The 27,120-nt window shown below is 41.2% G+C and overlaps 1 protein-coding gene across 1 annotated transcript in view; it reads right to left on the bottom strand.

The window, feature by feature from the left end:
- Positions 1–27,120, bottom strand: part of LOC137352858 (POU domain, class 2, transcription factor 2-like) — a 991,936-nt gene that overhangs the window by 437,534 nt on the left and 527,282 nt on the right. The gene's annotated exons all lie outside the window — the stretch shown is intronic.

A 27,120-nucleotide genomic window follows, 5' to 3' on the forward strand; every position in this document is an offset into this window, starting at 1 on the left:
TCTCTGTTATTGATGATCTCACTCTCTCTTTCCGTTACTGATGTTCGTTCTCTCTCTCTCTCTCTCTCTCTCTCTCTCTCTCTCTCTCTCTGTTGCTGAGGTTCTCACTCTCTCTCTGTTAATGATGTTCTCTCTCTCTCTCTGTTATTGATGTTCTCACTCTCTGTTACTAATGTTCTCAAACTCTCTCTTTTAATGATGTTCTCACTCTCTCTCTCTGTTCCAGATTTTCTCAGCATCTCTCTCTGTTCCAGATGTTCTCACTCTCTCCAACTGTTACTACTGTTCGCACTCTCTCAATCTCGCTCTCTGTTGCTGATGTTCTCTCTCTCTCTCTGTTACTGATGTATTCTCTCTCTCCATCTCTGTTATTGATGTTCTCACTCTCTCTCTCTGTTCCAGATTTTCTCAGCATCTCTCTCTGTTCCAGATGTTCTCACTCTCTCCAACTGTTACTACTGTTCGCACTCTCTCTCTCTCGCTCTGTTGCTGATGTTCTCTCTCTCTCTGTTACTGATGTATTATCTCTCTCTCTCTCTGTTATTGATGTTCTCACTCTCTCTCTCTGTTCCTGATGTTCTCACTCTCTCTCTGTTACTGATGTTCTTTCTTTCTTTGTTACTGATGTTCTCACACTCTCTCTCTGTTACTGATGTTCTCACCCTCTCTGTTACTGATGTTCTTTCTTTCCTTGTTACTGATGTTCTCACGCTCTCTCTCTCTGTTACTGATGTTCTCTCTCTCTCTCTCTCTCTCTGTTCCAGATGTTCTCACTCTCTCTATCTGTTCCAGATGTTCTCACTCTCTCTCTCTCTCTCTCTCTCTCTGTTACTGATGTTCTTTCTTTCATTGTTACTGATGTCCTCACTCTCTCTCTCTGTTACTGATGTCCTCACTCTCCCTCTCTCTGTTACTGATGTTCTTTCTTTCTTTGTTACTGATGTTCTCTCCCTTTCCGTTACTGATGTTCTTTCTTTTTTTGTTACCGATGTTATCACTCTCTCTCTCTGTTACTGATGTTCTCACTCTCTGTTACCGATGATCTCACTCTCTCACTGTTACTGATGTTCTCACCATTTCTGTTACTGAAGTATTTTTCGTCAGTATTTACAGTCGAGAAAGAAAATGTTGCCGAGGAGATTACTGAGATACAGCCTACTAGGCTAGATGGGATTGAGATTCGCAAGGAGGAGGTGTTAGCAATTTTGGAAAGAGTGAAAATAGATAAGTCCCCTGGGCCAGATGGGATTTATCCTAGGATTCTCTGGGAAGCCAGGGAGGAGATTGCAGAGCCGTTGTTGTTGATCTTTATGTCGTCATTGTCGACAGGAGTAGTGCCGGAGGACTGGAGGATAGCAAATGTTGTCCCCTTGTTCAAGAAGGGGAGTAGAGACAGCCCTGGTAATTATAGACCTGTGAGCCTTACTTCGGTTGTGGGTAAAATGTTGGAAAGGGTTATAAGAGATAGGATTTGTAATCATCTTGAAAAGAATAAGTTCATTTGCGATAGTCAGCACGGTTTTGTGAAAGGTAGGTCGTGCCTCACAAACCTTATTGAGTTTTACGAGAAGGTGACCAAACAGGTGGATGAGGGTAAAGCCGTGGATGTGGTGGATATGGATTTCAGTAAGGCGTTTGATAAGTTTCCCCACGGTAGGCTATTGCAGAAAATACGGAAGTATGGGGTTGAAGGTGATTTAGAGCTTTGGATCATAAATTGGCTAGCTGAAAGAAGACAGAGGGTGGTGGTTGATGGCAAATGTTCATCCTGGAGTTTAGTTACTAGTGGTGTACCGCAAGGTTCTGTTTTGGGGCCACTGCTGTTTGTCATTTTTATAAATGACCTGGATGAGGGTGTAGAAGGGTGGGTTAGTAAATTTGCGGATGACACGAAGGTCGGTGGAGTTGTGGATAGTGTCGAAGGGTGTTGTAGGGTACAGAGGGACATAGATAGGCTGCAGAGCTGGGCTGTGAGATGGCAAATGGAGTTTAATGCGGAGAAGTGTGAGGTGATTCACTTTGGAAGGAGTAACAGCAATGCAGAGTACTGGGCTAATGGGAAGATTCTTGGTAGTGTAGATGAGCAGAGAGATCTTGGTGTCCAGGTACATAAATCCCTGAAAGTTGCTACCCAGGTTAATAGGGCTGTTAAGAAGGCATATGGTGTGTTAGCTTTTATTAGTAGGGGGATCGAGTTTCGGAGCCACGAGGTCATGATGCAGCTGTACAAAACTCTGGTGAGGCCGCACCTTGAGTATTGCATGCAGTTCTGGTCACCGCATAAGAGGAAGGATGTGGAAGCTTTGGAAAGGGTGCAGAGGAGATTTACTAGGATGTTGCCTGGTATGGAAGGAAGGTCTTACGAGGAAAGGCTGAGGGACTTGGGGTTGTTTTCGTTAGAGAGAAGGAGGAGGAGAGGTGACTTAATAGAGACATACAAGATAATCAGAGGGTTAGATAGGGTGGATAGTGAGAGTCTTTTTCCTCGGATGATGATGGCAAACACGAGGGGACATAGCTTTAAGTTGAGGGGTGAAAGATATAGGACAGATGTCAGAGGTAGTTTCTTTACGCAGAGAGTAGTAGGGGCGTGGAACGCCCTGCCTGCAACAGTAGTAGACTCGCGAACTTTAAGGGCATTTAAGTGGTCATTGGATAGACATATGGATGGAAATGGAATAGTGTAGGTCAGATGGTCGGCGCAACATCGAGGGCCGAAGGGCCTGTACTGCGCTGTAATGTTCTAATGTTCTAAAAAAAAAGTACTCTCTCTCTCTCATTGTTACTGATGTTCTCACTCTCTCTCTGTTACTGATGATCTCACTCTCATTGTTACTGATGTACTCACTCTCTCTTTGTTACCTATGTTCTCACTCTCTCTCTTTTACTGATGTTCTCACTCTCTCTCTGTTACTGATGATCTCACTCTCATTGTTACTGATGTACTCACTCTCTCTGTCTCTGTTACTGATGTTCTTTCTTTCTTTGTTACTGATGATCTCACGCTCTCTCTCTGTTACTGATGTTCTCACCCTTTCTCTCATAATGATGTTCTCAATCTCTCCGTTACTGATGTTCTCTCTCTCTCTCTCTCTGTTACTGATGTTTTCACTCTATCTCTGTTACTGTTGTTCTCACACTCTCCGTTACTGATGTTTTCACTCTCTCTGTCTGTTACTGACGTTCTCACTCTTTCTCTCTCTGTTACTGATGTTCTCACTCTCTCTTTCCGTTACTGATGTTCGTTCACTCTCTCTCTCTCTCTCTCTCTCTCTCTGTTGCTGAGGTTCTCACTCTCTCTCTATTAATGATGCTCTCTCTCTCTCTCTCTCTGTTCTTGATGTTCTCACTCTCTGTTACTAAAGTTCTCAAACTCTCTCTTTTAATGATGTTCTCACTCTCTCTCTCTGTTCCAGACTTTCTCAGCATCTCTCTCTGTTCCAGATGTTCTCACTCTCTCCAACTGTTACTTCTGTTCGCACTCTCTCTCTGTCGCTCTCTGTTGCTGATGTTCTCTCTCTCTCTGTTACTGATGTATTCTCTCTCTCTCTCTCTCTGTTATTGATGTTCTCACTCTCTCTCTCTGTTCCAGATTTTCTCAGCATCTCTCTCTGTTCCAGATGTTCTCACTCTCTCCAACTGTTACTACTGTTCGCACTCTCTCTCTCTCGCTCTCTGTTGCTGATGTTCTCTCTCTCTCTGTTACTGATGTATTATCTCTCTCTCTCTCTCTGTTATTGATGTTCTCACTCTCTCTCTCTGTTCCTGATGTTCTCACTCTCTCTCTGTTACTGATGTTCTTTCTTTCTTTGTTACTGATGTTCTCACACTCTCTCTCTGTTTCTGATGTTCTCACCCTCTCTGTTACTGATGTTCTTTCTTTCTTTGTTACTGATGTTCTCACGCTCTCTCTCTCTCTCTGTTACTGATGCTCTCTCTCTCTCTCTCTCTCTGTGTTCCAGATGTTCTCACTCTCTCTATCTGTTCCAGATGTTCTCACTCTCTCTCTCTCTCTCTGTTACTGATGTTCTTTCTTTCATTGTTACTGATGTCCTCACTCTCTCTCTCTCTGTTACTGATGTCCTCACTCTCTCTCTCTGTTACTGATGTTCTTTCTTTCTTTGTTACTGATGTTCTCATCCTTTCTGTTACTGATGTTCTTTCTTTTTTTGTTACCGATGTTATCACTCTCTCTCTCTGTTACTGATGTTCTCACTGTCTGTTACCGATGATCTCACTCTCTCACTGTTACTGATGTTCTTACCATTTCTGTTACTGAAGTACTCTCTCTCTCTCATTGTTACTGATGTTCTCAATCTCTCTGTTACTGATGTTCTCACTCTCTCTCTGTTACTGAAGATCTTACTGTCATTGTTACTGATGTACTCACTCTCTCTTTGTTACCTATGTTCTCACTCTCTCTCTTTTACTGATGTTCTCACTCTCTCTGTCTCTGTTACTGATGTTCTTTCTTTATTTGTTACTGATGATCTCACGCTCTCTCTCTGTTACTGATGTTTTCTCTCTCTCTGTCTCTGTTCCAGATGTTCTCAATCTCTCTCTCTCTCTCTGTTACTGATGTTCTCTTTCTCTCTGTTACTGATGTTCTCACTCTCTCCCTCTCTGTTATTGATTTTCTCACTCTCTCTGTTACTGATGATCTTTCTTTCTATTTTACTGATGTTGTCAATCTCACTCTCTCTGTTACTGATGTTCTCATCCTTTCTCTCATAATGATGTTCTCAATCTCTCCGTTACTGATGTTCTCTCTCTCTCTCTGTTACTGATGTTTTCACTCTATCTCTGTTACTGTTGTTCTCACACTCTCCGTTACGGATGTATTCACTCTCTCTGTCTGTTACTGAAGTTCTCACTCTCTCTCTCTCTCTGTTACTGATGTTCTCACTCTCTCTCTCTCTATTATTGAAGGTCTCACTCTCTCTTCTCTCTGTTATTGATGTTCTCACTCTCTCTCTGTTCCTGATGTTCTCACTCTCTCTCTCTGTTACTGATGTTCCTTCTCTCTCTCTCTCTCTCTCTCTCTCTCTCTCTCTCTCTCTCTCTCTCTCTGTTGCTGAGGTTCTCACTCTCTCTCTGTTAATGATGTTCTCTCTCTCTCTCTGTTATTGATGTTCTCACTCTCTGTTACTGATGTTCTCAAAATCTCTCTTTTAATGATGTTCTCACTCTCTCTCTCTCTGTTCCAGATTTTCTCAGCATCTCTCTCTGTTCCAGAAGTTCTCACTCTCTCCAACTGCTACTACTGTTCGCTCTCTCTCTCTCACTCTCTCTCTCTCTCTCTCTCTCTGTCTCTCTCTGTTGCTGAGGTTCTCACTCTCTCTCTGTTAATGATGTTCTCTCTCTCTCTCTGTTATTGATGTTCTCACTCTCTGTTACTGATGTTCTCAAAATCTCTCTTTTAATGATGTTCTCACTCTCTCTCTCTGTTCCAGATTTTCTCAGCATCTCTCTCTGTTCCAGCACTCTCTCCAACTGTTACTACTGATCGCACTCTCTCTCTCTCACTCTCTGTTGCTGATGTTCTCTCTCTCTCTCTGTTACTGATGTATTCTCTCTCTCTCTCTCTCTGTTATTGATGTTCTCACTCTCTCTCTCTGTTCCTGATGTTCTCACTCTCTCTCAGTTACTGTTGTTCTCTCTCTCTCTGTTCTTGATGTATTCACTCTCACTCTCTCAGTTCCTGATGTTCTCACACTCTCTCTCTCTGTTACTGATGTTCTCACTATCTCGCTCTCTCTGTTATTGATTTTCTCACTCTCTCTCTCTGTTACTGATGTTCTTTCTTTCTTTCTTTGTTAATGATGATCTCATTCTCTCTCTCTCTGTTACTGATGTTCTCACCCTCTCTGTTACTATGTACTTTCTTTCTTTGTTACTGATGTTCTCACGCTCTCTCTCTGTTACTGATGTTCTCTCTCTCTCTGTTACTGAGTTCCTCACTCTCTCTCTCTGTTACTGATGTTCTTACACTCTCTGTTACTGATGTTCTCACTCTCTCTGTTTCTGATGTTCTCACTCTCTCTCTCTGTTACTGATGTTCTTTCTTTCTTTGTTACTGATGTTCTCACCCTTTCTGTTACTGATGTTCTTTCTTTTTTTGTTACCGATGTTATCACTCTCTCTCACTGTTACTGATGTTCTCACCATTTCTGTTACTGAAGTACTCTCTCTCTCTCTCATTGTTACTGATGTTCTTACTCTCTCTGTTACTGATGTTCTCACTCTCTCTCTGTTACTGATGATCTCACTCTCATTGTTACTGATGTACTCACTCTCTATATGTTACTGATGTTCTCACCCTCTCTCTTTTACTGATGTTCTCACTCTCTCTGTCTCTGTTACTGATGTTCTTTCTTTCTTTGTTACTGATGATCTCACGCTCTCTCTCTGTTACTGATGTTTTCTCTCTCTCTCTCTCTCTCTGTTCCAGATGTTTTCGTTCTCTCTCGTTCTCTCTCGTTCTCTCTCGTTCTCTCTCTCTCTCTCTCTCTCTCTCTCTCTCTCTCTCTCTCTCTCTCTCTGTTGCTGAGGTTCTCACTCTCTCTCTCTCTCTGTTATTGATGTTCTCACTCTCTGTTACTGATGTTGTCAAACTCTCTCTTTTAATGATGTTCTCACTCTCTCTCTCTGTTCCAGATTTTCTCAGCATCTCTCTCTGTTCCAGATGTTCTCACTCGCTCCAACTGTTACTACTGTTCGCACTCTCTCTCTCTCGCTCTCTGCTGCTGATGTTCTCTCTCTCTGTTACTGATGTATTCTCTCTCTCTCTCTCTCTGTTATTGATGTTCTCACTCTCTCTCTCTGTTCCTGATGTTCTCACTCTCTCTCTGTTACTGATGTTCTTTCATTCTTTGTTACTGTTGTTCTCACACTCTCTCTCTGTTACTGATGTTCTCACCCTCTCTGTTACTGATGTTCTTTCTTTCTTTCTTACTGATGTTCTCACTCTCTCTGTTTCTGATGTTCTCACTCTCTCTGTTACTGATGTTCTTTCTTTCTTTGTCACTGATGATCTCACGCTCCCTCTCTGTTACTGATGTTCTCTCTCTCTCTCTCTGTTCCAGATGTTCTCAATCTCTCTCCCTCTCTCTGTTCCAGATGTTCTCACTCTCTCTATCTGTTACCGATGTTCTCCCTCTCTCTCTCTCTCTGTTGCTGATGTTCTCACTCTCTCTCTGTTATTGATGATCTCACTCTCTCTTTCCGTTACTGATGTTCGTTCTCTCTCTCTCTCGCTCTCTGCTGCTGATGTTCTCTCTCTCTCTCTCTGTTACTGATGTATTCTCTCTCTCTCTCTCCGTTATTGATGTTCTCACTCTCTCTCTGTTCCTGATGTTCTCACTCTCTCTCTGTTACTGATGTTCTTTCTTTCTTTGTTACTGATGTTCTCACACTCTCTCTCTGTTACTGATGTTCTCACCCTCTCTGTTACTGATGTTCTTTCTTTCTTTCTTACTGATGTTCTCACGCTCTCTCTCTCTGTTACTGATGCTCTCTCTCTCTCTACTACAGCTGTTCTCAATCTCTCTCCCTCTCTCTGTTCCAGATGTTCTCACTCTCTCTGTCTGTTACTACTGTTCTCACTCTCTCTCTCGCTCTCTGTTACTGATGTTCTCTCTCTCTCTGTTACTTATGTTCTCACTATCTCGCTCTCTCTGTTATTGATTTTCTCACTCTCTCTCTCTGTTACTGATGTTCTTTCTTTCTTTGCTACTGATGTTCTCACACTCTCTCTCTGTTACTGATGTTCTCACCCTCTCTGTTACTGATGTTCTTTCTTTCTTTGTTACTGATGTTCTCACGCTCTCTCCCTCTGTTACAGATGTTCTCTCTCTGTCTGTTACTGATGTTCTCACTCTGTCTCTGTTCCAGATGTTCTCTCTCTCTCTTTGTTACTGATGTATTCATCCTCTCTGTTACTGTTGTTTTCACTCTCTCTCTCAGTTACTGTTGTTCTCTCTCTCTCTGTTATTGAAGTATTCACTCTCACTCTCTCAGTTACTGATGTTCTCACTCTCTCTCTCTCTGTTCCTGATGTTCTCACTCTGTCTCTCTCTGTTACAGATGTTCTCACTCTCTTTCTCTCTGTTACTGATGTTCTCCCTCACTCTCTCTCTGTTACTGATGTTCTCAGTCTCTCTGTTCCTGATGTTCTCACTCTCTCTCGCTCTGTTGCTGATGTTCTCACTCTCACTCTGTTATTGATGATCTCACTCCCTCTTTCCGTTACTGATGTTCGTTCTCTCTCTCTCTGTTGCTGAGGTTCTCACTCTCTCTCTCTCTTAATGATGTTCTCTCTCTCTCTCTCTGTTATTGATGTTCTCACTCTCTGTTACTGATGTTCTCAAACTCTCTCTTTTAATGATGTTCTCACTCTCTCTCTCTGTTCCAGATTTTCTCAGCATCTCCCTCTGTTCCAGATGTTCTCACTCTCTCCAACTGTTACTACTGTTCGCACTCTCTCTCTCTCGCTCTCTGCTGCTGATGTTCTCTCTCTGTCTGTTACTGATGTATTCTCTCTCTCTCTCTCTTTTATTGATGTTCTCACTCTCTCTCTGTTCCTGATGTTCTCACTCTCTCTCTGTTACTGATGTTCTTTCTTTCTTTGTTACTGATGTTCTCACACTCTCTCTCTGTTACTGATGTTCTCACCCTCTCTGTTACTGATGTTCTTTATTTCTTTGTTACTGATGTTCTCACGCTCTCTCTCTCTGTTACTGATGTTCTCTCTCTCTCTCTACTACAGATGTTCTCAATATCTCTCCCTCTCTCTGTTCCAGATGTATCACTCTATCTCTCTCTCTGTTCCAGATGTTCTCACTCTCTCTGTCTGTTACTACTGTTCTCACTCTCTCTCTCGCTCTCTGTTACTGATGTTCTCTCTCTCTCTGTTACTGATGTTCTCACTATCTCGCTCTCTCTGTTATTGATTTTCTCACTCTCTCTCTCTGTTACTGATGTTCTTTCTTTCTTTCTTTGTTAATGATGATCTCAATCTCTCTCTCTCTGTTACTGATGCTCTCTCTCTCTCTCTCTCTCTCTGTTACTGATGTTCTCACCCTCTCTGTTACTGATGTACTTTCTTTCTTTGTTACTGATGTTCTCACGCTCTCTCTCTGTTACTGATGTTCTCTCTCTCTCTGTTACTGAGTTCCTCACTCTCTCTCTCTGTTACTGATGTTCTTACACTCTCTGTTACTGATGTCCTCACTCTCTCTCTCTGTTACTGATGTTCTTTCTTTCTTTGTTACTGATGTTCTCACCCTTTCTGTTACTGATGTTCTTTCTTTTTTTGTTACCGATGTTATCACTCTCTCTCTCTGTTACTGATGTTCTCACTCTCTGTTACCGATGATCTCACTCTCTCACTGTTACTGATGTTCTCACCATTTCTGTTACTGAAGTACTCTCTCTCTCTCATTGTTACTGATGTTCTCACTCTCTCTGTTACTGATGTTCTCACTCTCTCTCTGTTACTGATGATCTCACTCTCATTGTTACTGATGTACTCACTCTCTATATGTTACTGATGTTCTCACGCTCTCTCTTTTACTGATGTTCTCACTCTCTCTGTCTCTGTTACTGATGTTCTTTCTTTCTTTGTTACTGATGATCTCACGCTCTCTCTCTGTTACTGATGTTTTCTCTCTCTCTCTCTCTGTTCCAGATGTTCTCAATCTCTCTCTCTCTCTCTGTTACTGATGTTCTCTCTCTCTCTGTTACTGATGTTCTCACTCTCCCTCTGTGTTATTGATTTTCTCACTCTCTCTGTTACTGATGATCTTTCTTTCTTTGATACTGATGTTGTCAATCTCACTCTCTCTGTTACTGATGTTCTCTCTCTCTGTTACTGATGTTCTCACCCTCTCTGTTACTGATGTTCTCTCTCTCAGTTACTGATGTTCTCACCCTCTCTGTTGCTGATGTTCTCCCTCTCTGTTACTGATGTACTCACTCTCTCTGCTACTGATGTTCTTTCTTTCTTTGTTACTGATGTTCTCACACTTCTGTTACTGATGTTCTTTCTTTTTTTGTTACCGATGTTATCACTCTCTCTATCTGTTACTGATGTTCTCACTCTCTGTTACCGATGATCTCACCATTTCTGTTACTGAAGTACTCTCTCTCTCTCATTGTTACTGATGTTCTCACACTCTCTGTTACTGATGTTCTCACTCTCTCTCTGTTACTGATGATCTCACTCTCATTGTTACTGATGTACTCACTCTCTATATGTTACTGATGTTCTCACCCTCTCTCTTTTACTGATGTTCTCACTCTCTCTGTCTCTGTTACTGAAGTTCTTTCTTTCTTTGTTACTGATGATCTCACGCTCTCTCTCTGTTACTGATGTTTTCTCTCTCTCTCTCTCAGTTCCAGATGTTCTCAATCTCTCTCTCTCTCTCTGTTACTGATGTTCTCTCTCTCTCTGTTACTGATGTTCTCACTCTCCCTCTGTGTTATTGATTTTCTCACTCTCTCTGTTACTGATGATCTTTCTTTCTTTGATACTGATGTTCTCAATCTCACTCTCTCTGTTACTGATGTTCTCACCCTCTCTGTTACTGATGTTCTCTCTCTCAGTTACTGATGTTCTCACCCTCTCTGTTGCTGATGTTCTCCCTCTCTGTTACTGATGTTCTCACCCTCTCTGTTACTGATGTTCTCTCTCTCAGTTACTGATGTTCTCACCCTCTCTGTTGCTGATGTTCTCCCTCTCTGTTACTGATGTTCTCACTCTCTCTCTGTTACTGATGATCTCACTCTCATTGTTACTGATGTACTCACTCTCTATATGTTACTGATGTTCTCACCCTCTCTCTTTTACTGATGTTCTCACTCTCTCTGTCTCTGTTACTGATGTTCTTTCTTTCTTTGTTACTGATGATCTCACGCTCTCTCTCTGTTACTGATGTTTTCTCTCTCTCTCTCTCTGTTCCAGATGTTCTCAATCTCTCTCTCTGTTACTGATGTTCTCTCTCTCTCTGTTACTGATGTTCTCACTCTCTCCCTCTCTGCTATTGATTTTCTCACTCTCTCTGTTACTGATGTTCTCAATCTCACTCTCTCTGTTACTGATGTTCTCACCCTCTCTCTCATAATGATGTTCTCAATCTCTCCTTTACTGATGTTCTCTCTCTCTCTCTGTTACTGATGTTTTCACTCTATCTCTGTTACTGTTGTTCTCACACTCTCCGTTACGGATGTATTCACTCTCTCTGTCTGTTACTGAAGTTCTCACTCTCTCTCTCTCTCTCTGTTACTGATGTTCTCACTCTCTCTCTCTATTATTGATGTTCTCACTCTCTCTTCTCTCTGTTATTGATGTTCGCACTATCTCTCTGTTACTGATGTTCTCTCTCTCTCTCTCTGTTGCTGATGATCTCACTCTCATTGTTACTGATGTCCTCACTCTCTCTTTGTTACTGATGTTCTCACTCTCTCTCTTTTACTGATGTTCTCACTCTCTCTGTCTCTGTTACTGATGTTCTTTCTTTCTTTGTTACTGATGTTCTCACTATCTCTCTGTTACTGATGTTCTCTCTCTCTCTCTCTCTGTTACTGATGATCTCACTCTCATTGTTACTGATCTACTCACTCTCTCTTTGTTACTGATGTTCTCACTCTCTTTTACTGATGTTCTCACTCTCTCTGTCTCTGTTACTGATGTTCTTTCTTTATTTGTTACTGATGATCTCACGCTCTCTCTCTGTTCCAGATGTTCTCAATCTCTCTCTCTCTCTCTGTTACTGATGTTCTCTCTCTCTCTGTTACTGATGTTCTCACTCTCCCTCTGTGTTATTGATTTTCTCACTCTCTCTGTTACTGATGATCTTTCTTTCTTTGATACTGATGTTGTCAATCTCACTCTCTCTGTTACTGATGTTCTCTCTCTCTGTTACTGATGTTCTCACCCTCTCTGTTACTGATGTTCTCTCTCTCAGTTACTGATGTTCTCACCCTCTCTGTTGCTGATGTTCTCCCTCTCTGTTACTGATGTACTCACTCTCTCTGCTACTGATGTTCTTTCTTTCTTTGTTACTGATGTTCTCACACTTCTGTTACTGATGTTCTTTCTTTTTTTGTTACCGATGTTATCACTCTCTCTATCTGTTACTGATGTTCTCACTCTCTGTTACCGATGATCTCACCATTTCTGTTACTGAAGTACTCTCTCTCTCTCATTGTTACTGATGTTCTCACACTCTCTGTTACTGATGTTCTCACTCTCTCTCTGTTACTGATGATCTCACTCTCATTGTTACTGATGTACTCACTCTCTATATGTTACTGATGTTCTCACCCTCTCTCTTTTACTGATGTTCTCACTCTCTCTGTCTCTGTTACTGAAGTTCTTTCTTTCTTTGTTACTGATGATCTCACGCTCTCTCTCTGTTACTGATGTTTTCTCTCTCTCTCTCTCAGTTCCAGATGTTCTCAATCTCTCTCTCTCTCTCTGTTACTGATGTTCTCTCTCTCTCTGTTACTGATGTTCTCACTCTCCCTCTGTGTTATTGATTTTCTCACTCTCTCTGTTACTGATGATCTTTCTTTCTTTGATACTGATGTTCTCAATCTCACTCTCTCTGTTACTGATGTTCTCACCCTCTCTGTTACTGATGTTCTCTCTCTCAGTTACTGATGTTCTCACCCTCTCTGTTGCTGATGTTCTCCCTCTCTGTTACTGATGTTCTCACCCTCTCTGTTACTGATGTTCTCTCTCTCAGTTACTGATGTTCTCACCCTCTCTGTTGCTGATGTTCTCCCTCTCTGTTACTGATGTTCTCACTCTCTCTCTGTTACTGATGATCTCACTCTCATTGTTACTGATGTACTCACTCTCTATATGTTACTGATGTTCTCACCCTCTCTCTTTTACTGATGTTCTCACTCTCTCTGTCTCTGTTACTGATGTTCTTTCTTTCTTTGTTACTGATGATCTCACGCTCTCTCTCTGTTACTGATGTTTTCTCTCTCTCTCTCTCTGTTCCAGATGTTCTCAATCTCTCTCTCTGTTACTGATGTTCTCTCTCTCTCTGTTACTGATGTTCTCACTCTCTCCCTCTCTGCTATTGATTTTCTCACTCTCTCTGTTACTGATGTTCTCAATCTCACTCTCTCTGTTACTGATGTTCTCACCCTCTCTCTCATAATGATGTTCTCAATCTCTCCTTTACTGATGTTCTCTCTCTCTCTCTGTTACTGATGTTTTCACTCTATCTCTGTTACTGTTGTTCTCACACTCTCCGTTACGGATGTATTCACTCTCTCTGTCTGTTACTGAAGTTCTCACTCTCTCTCTCTCTCTCTGTTACTGATGTTCTCACTCTCTCTCTCTATTATTGATGTTCTCACTCTCTCTTCTCTCTGTTATTGATGTTCGCACTATCTCTCTGTTACTGATGTTCTCTCTCTCTCTCTCTGTTGCTGATGATCTCACTCTCATTGTTACTGATGTCCTCACTCTCTCTTTGTTACTGATGTTCTCACTCTCTCTCTTTTACTGATGTTCTCACTCTCTCTGTCTCTGTTACTGATGTTCTTTCTTTCTTTGTTACTGATGTTCTCACTATCTCTCTGTTACTGATGTTCTCTCTCTCTCTCTCTCTGTTACTGATGATCTCACTCTCATTGTTACTGATCTACTCACTCTCTCTTTGTTACTGATGTTCTCACTCTCTTTTACTGATGTTCTCACTCTCTCTGTCTCTGTTACTGATGTTCTTTCTTTCTTTGTTACTGATGATCTCACGCTTTCTCTCTGTTACTGATGTTTTCTCTCTCTCTCTCTCTCTGTTCCAGATGTTCTCAATCTCTCTCTCTCTGTTACTGATGTTCTCACCCTCTCTCCCATAATGATGTTCTCAATCTCTCCTTTACTGATGTTCTCTCTCTCTCTCTGTTACTGATGTTTTCACTCTATCTCTGTTACTGTTGTTCTCACACTCTCCGTTACGGATGTATTCACTCTCTCTGTCTGTTACTGAAGTTCTCACTCTCTCTCTCTCTCTCTCTCTGTTACTGATGTTCTCACTCTCTCTCTCTATTATTGATGTTCTCACTCTCTCTTCTCTCTGTTATTGATGTTCTCACTATCTCTCTGTTACTGATGTTCTCTCTCTCTCTGTTACTGATGTTCTCACCCTCTCTGTTACTGATGTTCTCTCTCTCAGTTACTGATGTTCTCACCCTCTCTGTTGCTGATGTTCTCCCTCTCTGTTACTGATGTCCTCACTCTCTCTGTTACTGATGTTCTTTCTTTCTTTGTTACTGATGTTCTCACACTTTCTGTCACTGATGTTCTTTCTTTTTTTGTTACCGATGTTATCACTCTCTCTCTCTGTTACTGATGTTCTCACCCTCTCTGTTACTGATGTTCTCTCTCTCAGTTACTGATGTTCTCACCCTCTCTGTTGCTGATGTTCTCACTCTCTGTTACTGATGTACTCACTCTCTCTGTTACTGATGTTCTTTCTTTCTTTGTTACTGATGTTCTCACACTTCTGTTACTGATGTTCTTTCTTTTTTTGTTACCGATGTTATCACTCTCTCTCTCTGTTACTGATGTTCTCACTCTCTGTTATCGAAGATCTCACCATTTCTGTAACAGAAGTACTCTATCTCTCTCATTGTTACTGATGTTCTCACTCTCTCTGTTACTGATGTTCTCACTCTCTCTCTGTTACTGATGATCTCACTCTCATTGTTACTGATGTACTCACTCTCTCTTTGTTACTGATGTTCTCACTCTCTCTCTTTTACTGATGTTCTCACTCTCTCTGTCTCTGTTACTGATGTTCTTTCTTTCTTTGTTACTGATGATCTCACGCTCTCTCTCTGTTACTGATGTTTTCTCTCTCTCTCTCTCTGTTCCAGATGTTCTCAATCTCTCTCTCTGTTACTGATGTTCTCTCTCTCTCTGTTACTGATGTTCTCACTCTCTCCCTCTCTGCTATTGATTTTCTCACTCTCTCTGTTACTGATGTTCTCAATCTCACTCTCTCTGTTACTGATGTTCTCACCCTCTCTCTCATAATGATGTTCTCAATCTCTCCTTTACTGATGTTCTCTCTCTCTCTCTGTTACTGATGTTTTCACTCTATCTCTGTTACTGTTGTTCTCACACTCTCCGTTACGGATGTATTCACTCTCTCTGTCTGTTACTGAAGTTCTCACTCTCTCTCTCTCTCTCTGTTACTGATGTTCTCACTCACTCTCTCTATTATTGATGTTCTCACTCTCTCTTCTCTCTGTTATTGATGTTCTCACTATCTCTCTGTTACTGATGTTCTCTCTCTCTCTCTCTGTTACTGATGATCTCACTCTCATTGTTACTGATGTCCTCACTCTCTCTTTGTTACTGATGTTCTCACTCTCTCTCTTTTACTGATGTTCTCACTCTCTCTGTCTCTGTTACTGATGTTCTTTCTTTCTTTGTTACTGATGTTCTCACTATCTCTCTGTTACTGATGTTCTCTCTCTCTCTCTCTGTTACTGATGATCTCACTCTCATTGTGACTGATGTACTCACTCTCTCTTTGTTACTGATGTTCTCACTCTCTCTCTTTTACTGATGTTCTCGCTCTCTCTGTCTCTGTTACTGATGTTCTTTCTTTCTTTGTTACTGATGATCTCACGCTTTCTCTCTGTGACTGATGTTTTCTCTCTCTCTCTCTCTCTGTTCCAGATTTTCTCAATCTCTCTCTCTGTAACTGATGTTCTCACCCTCTCTCTCATAATGATGTTCTCAATCTCTCCTATACTGATGTTCTCTCTCTCTCTCTGTTACTGATGTTTTCACTCTATCTCTGTTACTGTTGTTCTCACACTCTCCGTTACGGATGTATTCGCTCTCTCTGTCTGTTACTGAAGTTCTCACTCTCTCTCTCTCTGTTACTGATGTTCTCACTCTCTCTCTCTATTATTGATGTTCTCACTCTCTCTTCTCTCTGTTATTGATGTTCTCACTATCTCTCTGTTACTGATGTTCTCTCTCTCTCTGTTACTGATGTTCTCACCCTCTCTGTTACTGATGTTCTCTCTCTCAGTTACTGATGTTCTCACCCTCTCTGTAGCTGATGTTCTCCCTCTCTGTTACTGATGTTCTCACTCTCTCTGTTACTGATGTTCTTTCTTTCTTTGTTACTGATGTTCTCACACTTTCTGTCACTGATGTTCTTTCTTTTTTTGTTACCGATGTTATCACTCTCTCTCTCTGTTACTGATGTTCTCACTCTCTGTTACCGATGATCTCACCATTTCTGTTACTGAAGCACTCTCTCTCTCTTATTGTTACTGATGTTCTCACTCTCTCTGTTACTGATGTTCTCACTCTCTCTCTGTTACTGATGATCTCACTCTCATTGTTACTGATGTACTCACTCTCTCTTTGTTACTGATGTTCTCACTCTCTCTCTTTAACTGATGTTCTCACTCTCTCTGTCTCTGTTACTGATGTTCTTTCTTTCTTTGTTACTTATGATCTCACGCTTTCTCTCTGTTACTTATGTTTTCTCTCTCTCTCTCTGTTCCAGATGTTCCCAATCTCTCTCTCTCTTACTGATGTTCTCTCTCTCTCTGTTACTGATGTTCTCAATCTCACTCTCTCTGTTACTGATGTTCTCACCCTCTCTCTCATAATGATGTTCTCAATCTCTCCTTTACTGATGTTCTCTCTCTCTCTCTGTTACTGATGTTTTCACTCTATCTCTGTTACTGTTGTTCTCACACTCTCCGTTACGGATGTATTCACTCTCTCTGTCTGTTACTGAAGTTCTCTCTCTCTCTCTCTCTCTGTTACTGATGTTCTCACTCTCTCTCTCTATTATTGATGTTCTCACTCTCTCTGTTACTGATGTTCTCTCTCTCTCAGTTACTGATGTTCTCACCCTCTCTGTTGCTGATGTTCTCCCTCTCTGTTACTGATGTACTCACTCTCTCTGTTACTGATGTTCTTTCTATCTTTGTTACTGATGTTCTCACACTTTCTGTTACTGGTGTTCATTCTTTTTTTGTTACCGATGTTATCACTCTCTCTCTCTCTGTTACTGATGTTCTCACTCTCTGTTACCGATGATCTCACTCTCTCACTGTTACTGATGTTCTCACTCTCTCCCTCTCTGTTATTGATTTTCTCACTCTCTCTTTTACTGAAGTTCTCAATCTCACTCTCTCTGTTACTGATGTTCTCACCCTCTCTCTCATAATGATGTTCTCAATCTCTCCTTTACTGATGTTCTCTCTCTCTCTCTGTTACTGATGTTTTCACTCTATCTCTGTTACTGTTGTTCTCACACTCTCTGTTACGGATGTATTCACTCTCTCTGTCTGTTACTGAAGTTCTCACTCTCTCTCTCTCTCTCTGTTACTGATGTTCTCATTCTCTCTCTCTATTATTGATGTTCTCACTCTCTCTTCTCTCTGTTATTGATGTTCTCACTATCTCTCTGTTACTGATGTTCTCTCTCTCTCTCTCTGTTACTGATGATCTCACTCTCATTGTTACTGATGTACTCACGCTCTCTTTGTTACTGATGTTCTCACTCTCTCTCTTTTACTGATGTTCTCACTCTCTCTGTCTCTGTTACTGATGTTCTTTCTTTCTTTGTTACTGATGATCTCACGCTCTCTCTCTGTTACTGATGTTTTCTATCTCTCTCTCTGTTCCAGATGTTCTCAATCTCTCTCTCTGTTACTGATGTTCTCTCTCTCTCTGTTACTGATGTTCTCACTCTCTCCCTCTCTGTTATTGATTTTCTCACTCTCTCTGTTACTGATGTTCTCAATCTCACAATCTCTGTTACTGATGTTCTCACCCTCTCTCTCATAATGATGTTCTCAATCTCTCCTTTACTGATGTTCTCTCTCTCTCTCTGTTACTGATGTTTTCACTCTATCTCTGTTACTGTTGTTCTCACACTCTCCGTTACGGATGTATTCACTCTCTCTGTCTGTTACTGAAGTTCTCCTCTCTCTCTCTCTGTTACTGATGTTCTTTCATTCTTTGTTATTGATGTTCTCACACTTTCTGTTCCTGATGTTCATTCTTTTTTTGTTACCGATGTTATCACTCTCTCTCTCTGTTACTGATGTTCTCACTCTCTCTCTCTATTATTGATGTTCTCACTCTCTCTTCTCTCTGTTATTGATGTTCTCACTATCTCTCTGTTACTGATGTTCTCTCTCTCTCTCTCTCTCTGTTACTGATGTTCTCACCCTCTCTGTTACTGATGTTCTCTCTCTCAGTTACTGATGTTCTCACCCTCTCTTTTGCTGATGTTCTCCCTCTCTGTCACTGATGTACTCACTCTCTCTGTTACTGATGTTCTTTCTTTCTTTGTTATTGATGTTCTCACACTTTCTGTTCCTGATGTCGATTCTTTTTTTGTTACCGATGTTATCACTCTCTCTCTCTGTTACTGATGTTCTCACTCTCTGTTACCGATGATCTCACTCTCTCACTGTTACTGATGTTCTCACTCTCTCCCTCTCTGTTATTGATTTTCTCACTCTCTCTGTTCCTGATGTTCTCACCCTCTCTCTCATAATGATGTTCTCAATCTCTCCTTTACTGATGTTCTCTCTCTCTCTCTGTTACTGATGTTTTCACTCTATCTCTGTTACTGTTGTTCTCACACTCTCCGTTACGGATGTATTCACTCTCTCTGTCTGTTACTGAAGTTCTCACTCTCTCTCTCTCTCTCTGTTACTGATGTTCTCACTCACTCTCTCTATTATTGATGTTCTCACTCTCTCTTCTCTCTGTTATTGATGTTCTCACTATCTCTCTGTTACTGATGTTCTCTCTCTCTCTCTCTGTTACTGATGATCTCACTCTCATTGTTACTGATGTCCTCACTCTCTCTTTGTTACTGATGTTCTCACTCTCTCTCTTTTACTGATGTTCTCACTCTCTCTGTCTCTGTTACTGATGTTCTTTCTTTCTTTGTTACTGATGTTCTCACTATCTCTCTGTTACTGATGTTCTCTCTCTCTCTCTCTGTTACTGATGATCTCACTCTCATTGTGACTGATGTACTCACTCTCTCTTTGTTACTGATGTTCTCACTCTCTCTCTTTTACTGATGTTCTCGCTCTCTCTGTCTCTGTTACTGATGTTCTTTCTTTCTTTGTTACTGATGATCTCACGCTTTCTCTCTGTGACTGATGTTTTCTCTCTCTCTCTCTCTCTGTTCCAGATTTTCTCAATCTCTCTCTCTGTAACTGATGTTCTCACCCTCTCTCTCATAATGATGTTCTCAATCTCTCCTATACTGATGTTCTCTCTCTCTCTCTGTTACTGATGTTTTCACTCTATCTCTGTTACTGTTGTTCTCACACTCTCCGTTACGGATGTATTCACTCTCTCTGTCTGTTACTGAAGTTCTCACTCTCTCTCTCTCTCTCTGTTACTGATGTTCTCACTCTCTCTCTCTATTATTGATGTTCTCACTCTCTCTTCTCTCTGTTATTGATGTTCTCACTATCTCTCTGTTACTGATGTTCTCTCTCTCTCTGTTAATGATGTTCTCACCCTCTCTGTTACTGATGTTCTCTCTCTCAGTTACTGATGTTCTCACCCTCTCTGTTGCTGATGTTCTCCCTCTCTGTTACTGATGTCCTCACTCTCTCTATTACTGATGTTCTTTCTTTCTTTGTTACTGATGTTCTCACACTTTCTGTCACTGATGTTCTTTGTTTTTTTGTTACCGATGTTATCACTCTCTCTCTCTCTGTAACTGATGTTCTCACTCTCTGTTACCGATGATCTCACCATTTCTGTTACTGAAGCACTCTCTCTCTCTTATTGTTACTGATGTTCTCACTCTCTCTGTTACTGATGTTCTCACTCTCTCTCTGTTACTGATGATCTCACTCTCATTGTTACTGATGTACTCACTCTCTCTTTGTTACTGATGTTCTCACTCTCTCTCTTTAACTGATGTTCTCACTCTCTCTGTCTCTGTTACTGATGTTCTTTCCTTCTTTGTTACTTATGATCTCACGCTTTCTCTCTGTTACTTATGTTTTCTCTCTCTCTCTCTGTTCCAGATGTTCCCAATCTCTCTCTCTCTTACTGATGTTCTCTCTCTCTCTGTTACTGATGTTCTCAATCTCACTCTCTCTGTTACTGATGTTCTCACCCTCTCTCTCATAATGATGTTCTCAATCTCTCCTTTACTGATGTTCTCTCTCTCTCTCTGTTACTGATGTTTTCACTCTATCTCTGTTACTGTTGTTCTCACACTCTCCGTTACGGATGTATTCACTCTCTCTGTCTGTTACTGAAGTTCTCTCTCTCTCTCTCTCTCTCTCTGTTACTGATGTTCTCACTCTCTCTCTCTATTATTGATGTTCTCACTCTCTCTGTTACTGATGTTCTCTCTCTCAGTTACTGATGTTCTCACCCTCTCTGTTGCTGATGTTCTCCCTCTCTGTTACTGATGTACTCACTCTCTCTGTTACTGATGTTCTTTCTATCTTTGTTACTGATGTTCTCACACTTTCTGTTACTGGTGTTCATTCTTTTTTTGTTACCGATGTTATCACTCTCTCTCTCTGTTACTGATGTTCTCACTCTCTGTTACCGATGATCTCACTCTCTCACTGTTACTGATGTTCTCACTCTCTCCCTCTCTGTTATTGATTTTCTCACTCTCTCTGTTACTGATGTTCTCAATCTCACTCTCTCTGTTACTGATGTTCTCACCCTCTCTCTCATAATGATGTTCTCAATCTCTCCTTTACTGATGTTCTCTCTCTCTCTCTGTTACTGATGTTTTCACTCTATCTCTGTTACTGTTGTTCTCACACTCTCTGTTACGGATGTATTCACTCTCTCTGTCTGTTACTGAAGTTCTCACTCTCTCTCTCTCTGTTACTGATGTTCTCATTCTCTCTCTCTATTATTGATGTTCTCACTCTCTCTTCTCTCTGTTATTGATGTTCTCACTATCTCTCTGTTACTGATGTTCTCTCTCTCTCTCTCTGTTACTGATGATCTCATTCTCTCTCTCTATTATTGATGTTCTCACTCTCTCTTCTCTCTGTTATTGATGTTCTCACTATCTCTCTTTTACTGATGTTCTCACTCTCTCTGTCTCTGTTACTGATGTTCTTTCTTTCTTTGTTACTGATGATCTCACGCTCTCTCTCTGTTACTGATGTTTTCTATCTCTCTCTCTGTTCCAGATGTTCTCAATCTCTCTCTCTGTTACTGATGTTCTCTCTCTCTCTGTTACTGATGTTCTCACTCTCTCCCTCTCTGTTATTGATTTTCTCACTCTCTCTGTTACTGATGTTCTCAATCTCACAATCTCTGTTACTGATGTTCTCACCCTCTCTCTCATAATGATGTTCTCAATCTCTCCTTTCCTGATGTTCTCTCTCTCTCTCTGTTACTGATGTTTTCACTATATCTCTGTTACTGTTGTTCTCACACTCTCCGTTACGGATGTATTCACTCTCTCTGTCTGTTACTGAAGTTCTCACTCTCTCTCTCTCTCTGTTACTGATGTTCTTTCATTCTTTGTTATTGATGTTCTCACACTTTCTGTTCCTGATGTTCATTCTTTTTTTGTTACCGATGTTATCACTCTCTCTCTCTGTTACTGATGTTCTCACTCTCTCTCTCTATTATTGATGTTCTCACTCTCTCTTCTCTCTGTTATTGATGTTCTCACTATCTCTCTGTTACTGATGTTCTCTCTCTCTCTCTCTCTGCTACTGATGTTCTCACCCTCTCTGTTACTGATGTTCTCTCTCTCAGTTACTGATGTTCTCACCCTCTCTTTTGCTGATGTTCTCCCTCTCTGTCACTGATGTACTCACTCTCTCTGTTACTGATGTTCTTTCTTTCTTTGTTATTGATGTTCTCACACTTTCTGTTCCTGATGTCGATTCTTTTTTTGTTACCGATGTTATCACTCTCTCTCTCTGTTACTGATGTTCTCACTCTCTGTTACCGATGATCTCACTCTCTCACTGTTACTGATGTTCTCACTCTCTCCCTCTCTGTTATTGATTTTCTCACTCTCTCTGTTCCTGATGTTCTCAATCTCACTCTCTCTGTTACTGATGTTCTCACCCTCTCTCTCATAATGATGTTCTCAATCTCTCCTTTACTGATGTTCTCTCTCTCTCTCTGTTACTGATGTTTTCACTCTATCTCTGTTACTGTTGTTCTCACACTCTCCGTTACGGATGTATTCACTCTCTCTGTCTGTTACTGAAGTTCTCTCTCTCTCTCTCTCTCTGTTACTGATGTTCTCACTCTCTCTCTCTATTATTGATGTTCTCACTCTCTCTTCTCTCTGTTATTGATGTTCTCACTATCTCTCTGTTCCTGATGTTCTCACTCTCTCCCTGTTCCTGATGTTCTCATTCTCTCTCTTTGTTACTGATGTATTCATCCTCTCTGTTACTGATGTATTCACTCTCTCTCTCAGTTACTGTTGTTCGCTCTGCCTCTGTTCTTGATGTATTCACTCTCACTCTCTCAGTTCCTGATGTTCTCACACTCTCTCTCTCTGTTCCTGATGTTCTCACTCTCTTTCTCTCTGTTACTGAATATCTTTCTTTCATTGTTATTGATGTCCTCACTCTCTCTCTGTGTTCCTGATGTTCTCACACTCTCTGTTACTGATGTTCTCACTCTCTCTGTTTCTGATGTTCTCACTCTCTCTGTTTCTGATGTTCTCACTCTCTCTGTTACTGATGTTCTTTCTTTCTATGTCACTGATGATCTCACGCTCCCTCTCTGTTACTGATGTTCTCACTCTCTCTCTCTGTTCCATATGTTCTCAATCTCTCTCCCTCTCTCTGTTCCAGATGTTCTCACTCTCTCCATCTGTTACTGATGTTCTCCCTCTCTCTCTCTCTCTGTTACTGATGTTCTCACTCTCTCTGTTCCTGATGTTCTCACTCTTTCTCTCTCTGTTGCTGATGTTCTCACTCTCTCTCTGTTATTGATGATCTCACTCTCTCTTTCCGTTACTGATGTTCGTTCTCTCTCTCTCTCTCTCTCTCTCTCTCTCTCTCTCTCTCTCTCTCTCTCTCTCTCTCTCTCTCTCTCTCTCTCTCTCTCTCTCTCTGTTGCTGAGGTTCTCACTCTCTCTCTCTCTCTGTTATTGATGTTCTCACTCTCTGTTACTGATGTTCTCAAACTCTCTCTTTTAATGATGTTCTCACTCTCTCTCTCTGTTCCAGATTTTCTCAGCATCTCTCTCTGTTCCAGATGCTCTCACTCGCTCCAACTGTTACTACTGTTCGCACTCTCTCTCTCTCGCTCTCTGCTGCTGATGTTCTCTCTCTCTCTCTGTTACTGATGTATTCTCTCTCTCTCTCTCTGTTACTGATGTACTCACTCTCTCTGTTACTGATGTTCTTTCTTTCTTTGTTACTGATGTTCTCACACTTTCTGTTACTGGTGTTCATTCTTTTTTTGTTACCGATGTTATCAGTCTCTCTCTCTGTTACTGATGTTCTCACTCTCTGTTACCGATGATCTCACTCTCTCACTGTTACTGATCTTCTTACTCTCTCCCTCTCTGTTATTGATTTTCTCACTCTCTCTGTTACTGATGTTCTCAATCTCACTCTCTCTGTTACTGATGTTCTCACCCTCTCTCTCATAATGATGTACTCAATCTCTCCTTTACTGATGTTCTCTCTCTCTCTCTGTTACTGATGTTTTCACTCTATCTCTGTTACTGTTGTTCTCGCACTCTCCGTTACGGATGTATTCACTCTCTCTGTCTGTTACTGAAGTTCTCACTCTCTCTCTCTCTCTGTTACTGATGTTCTCACTCTCTCTCTCTCTATTATTGATGTTCTCACTCTCTCTTCTCTGTTATTGATGTTCTCACTATCTCTCTGTTACTGATGTTCTCTCTCTCTCTCTCTGTTACTGATGATCTCACTCTCATTGTTACTGATGTACTCACGCTCTCTTTGTTACTGATGTTCTCACTCTCTCTCTTTTACTGATGTTCTCACTCTCTCTGTCTAGTTACTGATGTTCTTTCTTTCTTTGTTACTGATGATCTCACGCTCTCTCTCTGTTACTGATGTTTTCACTCTATCTCTGTTACTGTTGTTCTCACACTCTCCGTTACGGATGTATTCACTCTCTCTGTCTGTTACTGAAGTTCTCTCTCTCTCTCTCTCTCTGTTACTGATGTTCTCACTCTCTCTCTCTATTATTGATGTTCTCACTCTCTCTTCTCTCTGTTATTGATGTTCTCACTATCTCTCTGTTACTGATGTTCTCTCTCTCTCTGTTACTGATGTTCTCACCCTCTCTGTTACTGATGTTCTCTCTCTCAGTTACTGATGTTCTCACCCTCTCTGTTGCTGATGTTCTCCCTCTCTGTCACTGATGTACTCACTCTCTCTGTTACTGATGTTCTTTCTTTCTTTGTTACTGATGTTCTCACACTTTCTGTTACTGATGTTCATTCTTTTTTTGTTACCGATGTTATCACTCTCTCTCTCTGTTACTGATGTTCTCACTCTCTGTTACCGATGATCTCACTCTCTCACTGTTACTGATGTTCTCACTCTCTCCCTCTCTGTTATTGATTTTCTCACTCTCTCTGTTACTGATGTTCTCAATCTCACTCTCTCTGTTACTGATGTTCTCACCCTCTCTCTCATAATGATGTTCTCAATCTCTCCTTTACTAATGTTTTCTCTCTCTCTCTGTTACTGATGTTTTCACTCTATCTCTGTTACTGTTGTTCTCACACTCTCCGTTACGGATGTATTCACTCTCTCTGTCTGTTACTGAAGTTCTCACTCTCTCTCTCTCTCTGTTACTGAAGTTCTCACTCTCTCTCTCTATTATTGATGTTCTCACTCTCTCTTCTCTCTGTTATTGATGTTCTCTCTCTCTCTCTGTTCCTGATGTTCTCACTCTCTCCCTGTTCCTGATGTTCTCTCTCTCTCTTTGTTACTGATGTATTCATCCTCTCTGTTACTGATGTATTCACTCTCTCTCTCAGTTACTGTTGTTCGCTCTGCCTCTGTTCTTGATGTATTCACTCTCACTCTCTCAGTTCCTGATGTTCTCACACTCTCTCTCTCTCTCTGTTCCTGATGTTCTCACTCTGTCTCTCTCTGTTACAGATGTTCTCACTCTCTTTCTCTCTGTTACTGAATATCTTTCTTTCATTGTTATTGATGTCCTCACTCTCTCTCTGTGTTCCTGATGTTCTCACGCTCTCTGTTACTGATGTTCTCACTCTCTGTTTCTGATGTTCTCACTCTCTCTGTTACTGATGTTCTTTCTTTCTTTTTCACTGATGATCTCACGCTCCCTCTCTGTTACTGATATTCTCACTCTCTCTATGTTCCATATGTTCTCAATCTCTCTCCCTCTCTCTGTTCCAGATGTTCTCACTCTCTCTATCTGTTACTGATGTTCTCCCTCTCTCTCTCTCTCTGTTACTGATGTTCTCACTCTCTCTGTTCCTGATGTTCTCACTCTCTCTCTCTCTGTTGCTGATGTTCTCACTCTCTCTCTGTTATTGATGATCTCACTCTCTCTTTCCGTTACTGATGTTCGTTCTCTCTCTCTCTCTCTCTCTCTCTCTCTCTCTCTCTCTCTCTCTCTCTGTTGCTGAGGTTCTCACTCTCTCTCTCTCTCTGTTATTGATGTTCTCACTCTCTGTTACTGATATTCTCAAACTCTCTCTTTTAATGATGTTCTCACTCTCTCTCTCTGTTCCAGATTTTCTCAGCATCTCTCTCTGTTCCAGATGCTCTCACTCGCTCCAGCTGTTACTACTGTTCGCACTCTCTCTCTCTCTCGCTCTCTGCTGCTGATGTTCTCTCTCTCTCTGTTACTGATGTATTCTCTCTCTCTCTCTCTGTTATTGATGTTCTCACTCTCTCTCTCTATTATTGATGTTCTCACTCTCTCTTCTCTCTGTTATTGATGTTCTCACTATCTCTCTGTTACTGATGTTCTCTCTCTCTCTCTCTGTTACTGATGTTCTCACCCTCTCTGTTACTGATGTTCTCTCTCTCAGTTACTGATGTTCTCACCCTCTCTTTTGCTGATGTTCTCCCTCTCTGTCACTGATGTACTCACTCTCTCTGTTACTGATGTTCTTTCTTTCTTTGTTACTGATGTTCTCACACTTTCTGTTACTGATGTTCATTCTTTTTTTGTTACCGATGTTATCACTCTCTCTCTCTGTTACTGATGTTCTCACTCTCTGTTACCGATGATCTCACTCCCTCACTGTTACTGGTGTTCTCACTCTCTCCCTCTCTGTTATTGATTTTCTCACTCTCTCTGTTACTGATGTTCTCAATCTCACTCTCTCTGTTACTGATGTTCTCACCCTCTCTCTCATAATGATGTTCTCAATCTCTCCTTTACTAATGTTTTCTCTCTCTCTCTGTTACTGATGCTTTCACTCTATCTCTGTTACTGTTGTTCTCACACTCTCCGTTACGGATGTATTCACTCTCTCTGTCTGTTACTGAAGTTCTCACTCTCTCTCTCTCTCTGTTACTGATGTTCTCACTCTCTCTCTCTATTATTGATGTTCTCACTCTCTCTTCTCTCTGTTATTGATGTTCTCTCTCTCTCTCTGTTCCTGATGTTCTCACTCTCTCCCTGTTCCTGATGTTCTCTCTCTCTCTTTGTTACTGATGTATTCATCCTCTCTGTTACTGATGTATTCACTCTCTCTCTCAGTTACTGTTGTTCGCTCTGCCTCTGTTCTTGATGTATTCACTCTCACTCTCTCAGTTCCTGATGTTCTCACACTCTCTCTCTCTCTGTTCCTGATGTTCTCACTCTGTCTCTCTCTGTTACAGATGTTCTCACTCTCTTTCTCTCTGTTACTGAATATCTTTCTTTCATTGTTATTGATGTCCTCACTCTCTCTCTGTGTTCCTGATGTTCTCACGCTCTCTGTTACTGATGTTCTCACTCTCTGTTTCTGATGTTCTCACTCTCTCTGTTACTGATGTTCTTTCTTTCTTTTTCACTGATGATCTCACGCTCCCTCTCTGTTACTGATGTTCTCACTCTCTCTCTGTTCCATATGTTCTCAATCTCTCTCCCTCTCTCTGTTCCAGATG

Source organism: Heterodontus francisci, chromosome 39 (assembly GCF_036365525.1).
Source record: "Heterodontus francisci isolate sHetFra1 chromosome 39, sHetFra1.hap1, whole genome shotgun sequence".
NCBI lineage: Eukaryota > Metazoa > Chordata > Chondrichthyes > Heterodontiformes > Heterodontidae > Heterodontus > Heterodontus francisci.